The sequence below is a fragment of the Neovison vison genome, chromosome 11 (genome assembly GCF_020171115.1).
Source record: "Neovison vison isolate M4711 chromosome 11, ASM_NN_V1, whole genome shotgun sequence".
NCBI lineage: Eukaryota > Metazoa > Chordata > Mammalia > Carnivora > Mustelidae > Neogale > Neogale vison.
Window position 1 is genome coordinate 14,879,225 of NC_058101.1, and position 3,459 is coordinate 14,882,683.

At 36.7% G+C, this 3,459-nt stretch overlaps 1 pseudogene; it reads left to right on the forward strand.

Moving 5' to 3' along the window:
• The first annotated feature begins 674 nt into the window (after positions 1-674).
• On the forward strand, positions 675-1,070 carry LOC122889142 (annotated as a pseudogene).
• The last annotated feature ends 2,389 nt before the right edge of the window (positions 1,071-3,459 follow it).

Sequence of the window (3,459 nt, forward strand, 5' to 3'; positions counted from 1 at the left end):
CTTAATAAAGGTTGAAAACTAATGGGCTAAGCCATTATATATTTAAAAAAAAAGAGAGAGAGAGAGAAAACCAGCAAACTAACAACCTCCTTTTGCCCTCCTCCTGCCCATAGAAGGGAAAGTATAAACTTAAGAGAAGAAAATAATGAAATATACAACAGACATGCAAGAGCATTAACAAAACCAAAGACAAATTCTTTGGAATGATTAAAATAAAATAAAATAAACACACATAAAGAAAGTGATCTTTACCAGTAATGAAAATAAGGGCACATTACTCTATGTTCTGCAGACATTAAAAAATAAGTCGGTACTATAAACAAATACTAATAAATTTTAAAATTTAGATGTAGTGGAAAAATAATCAAAATATATCATTTAACAAAAAATTCAGGATGAATTAGAAAATGCCCCTTATTAAACTTTAACATTTAAGGAAGTAAAAATTCTTCTTTTATACAAGCTCCTTTGTACCACAGAAAAGGAACACTTACCACTAGGATAATGCTGATACATATATAAAAAAAAAAAAAACAAGAAAAACATGAGAAATGAAAATTACAGAACAATCTCTCTTAATAGCATATATAAAACATAGAGCACCCAAACCAAAACCACATTAAAAGAACATTGAGCTCTTTTAGTCTCTGGCTGCTTGAAGCTCAGCCACCATCATGAACAACACAGTAACTATCCAGAGCAGAAAGTTCATGACCAACCGACTACTTTAGCTCAAATGGTCATTGGTGTCCTTCATCCTGGAAAGGCAACAGTACCTAAGACAGAAATTTGGGAAAAACTAGCCAAAATGTACAAGACCGCACCAGATGTCATATTTGAATTTGGATTCAGAGCCCATTTTGGCGGTGGCAAGACAACTGGCTTTGGCATAATTTATGATTCCTTGGATTATGCAAAGAAAAATGAAGCCAAATATAGACTTGCAAGACATGGTCTGTATGAGAAGAAAAAAGACCTCAAGAAAACAGTGAAAAGAATGCAAGAACAGAATGAAGAAAGTCAGGGGTACTTCAAAAGCCAATGCTGGTGCTGGCAAAAAGAAGGAGTAAAGATGCTTCAGTGGTTTTACGTGTGGGATTGTGCAGATCTTTCATGAAAGGATTAATATATTAAGAATGTTAATATAAAAAAAATATTGAATCATGACCAAATTATGCAAACATAATTTAACAAAAGAAAATAAGTTAATGTCTTCTAGTATTAACTAATGTTTGAATATCAATCTAATTTTATTTCTTTTATGATATCAGTTTTGTTTTGATTATTGTTTTTGTTTGTTGTCCTTTTTTCTTCTCTGATAATGTCTGATTTTTATTGTTGTTGCTTTTTTTTAATATTTTATTTGTTTATTTATTTGTCAGAGAGAAAGAGAGAACATAGGCAGGCAGAGTGGCAGGTAGAGGCAGAGAGAGAAGCAGGCTGAGCAAGGAGCCCTATGTGGGACTTGATCCTAGGAGTCTGGGATCATGATCCAAGCCAAGGTAGATGCTTAACCAGCTGAGTCACCCAAGCACCCAGTGTTTCCTTTTCTTTATCCTTATGTCCTAAAAATTCTCATAATGTGTCTGGATCAGTTTATTTTTCTTTTACTTACTCTGCTTTAAGTATTAGTATCTTTTATGGACACCTGTATGACTTCTGTTGTTCCAGTCCTCTCTCCTACTAGAAACCCTCCAATGGCTTCCATCTCACCTGAATAATTTCCATAGACCCCAAGGCCCTCCCTTGGATCACTCAGCTCTACCGCACTAAACTTCTCCTCTGAAAGAATTTGTCAGATAGCTTAGAGAGTAAGAGAGAAATTACAGAACAGCTCTCCAGTAGTACAACTACTGGAAGGAACTGAGTACAGGCTTAGGTAGCCAATAGGAAAGCCACCCGACCTAGTCTCAGAAAAATACCCACCCCTCCAAAATCCCCAAGAAGGTAAAATGTAAAAATAAAACTGAAACAGATAAGAGTTATCCAAGCAGAAAGAAATTTCAAGTAGAAGGACTATGATGTGTAAATGAGAGTGGTGAGGTAGGCTGAGTTGTGTCTGTGGCATTGCAAGTCACTAAGTAGGGCAAGAGTTGGAGCAGAGAGATAAGTGAGAGATAAAGCTACAGATGCAAGCCTGGGCCAAAAATAAAGAATTTTCACATCATTTTAATTAGTCAAACCTAAAACAGCAACAGCAAAATGATGCAGTCATTGAAGTGTTTCGAGCACTGGGGTCACACAGCTAAAGTTGAAATTGTGAGTGACCACTCTGACTACAGTGTGGACACCTCTTGAAGGGGAGCCAGCCTGAGGCAGAGATACCAGATAGGAGGCCGTTGACATAATTCAGGGAATATGTAATTAAAGGCTAAAATAATTCAGAGGAAATGAGAGAGGGAGAAAGAGAGAGACAGGTGGAAAGACAGAGAGGAAGGAGGGGCAGAGGGAAAGAGAGATTTGAGAAGTTTAAAGACATAGTGGTGATTAAGTCTTGACAACTGATCAGAACTGAAGGTCAGAAGTTGGATAATATTTCTATGTATGTTAGACCATCTAGAATCAGGTGTAGTCAAGAAAAAAGTCTGGAACAGATGTTAAACGCTGCACACCACATCACAGAGGCAAGGTGTTGCCTTTCTTTGACTAAGAATGAGAACATGACAAAAAAGAACAAGTACAAAAGTTCAAAATATAGTTAATCACCCAAATGCCAGTCCCAAATAAAGGCCATCATTTAGATGCCTGACATGACAAGAAGACAAGAAGCCCTGTTTTGTCAAAGTCTCATAGTTCCCATGAGATACTCTCAGGCAGTCACCAAAACCTATTGCTGTAGTTGGCCTTGAATTCTCCCTAACGGATGTCATTCAGTTACCGTTCTCTGATCATTCTGACAGAAAACTGAAGTCTGAAGAGACCTTGTTTGTTTGTCCTTTAATATCCAGGGGGAACAGTGTGCTTCATGTTCCATCTGTGAATAATCCTTGTTTTAATCAGTATCTCTTACATAAGCTAAAAGAGAAATTGATTGAAGCTGTTACTTTGGTGACCAAGAAAAAAAAATATTTGCACAAACCTCAAGAGAAAAATAATGCTTTTGCACAGGCACAGGCAGAGCACTTACCTTTGGAGTATTGACACATTATATTATTGCATTAAAGAGCACACCTCAAAAAGTGATACAATCTGGATATTGTTTAGGGAAATTGGAAACTCTCTGTACTTTGCCAAGTGGCATAAATATTTTTCTCTTTCAAATTCTCTTTCTCTCTCTTGATGACATCTTTGGTAATTAATAAACAATCAGTATTAAACCTCTGCTTTCCCCTTTTTAGTCTCTTAAGCAACAGAGATCTCATAGAGTTCGGACCTTGCATTGTGGCATAAGGAGAATTTTCTTCCTGGACGATGCAACTACCTTTGATTTTCTTAACCCGACTGAGCAAAGAGTCAACC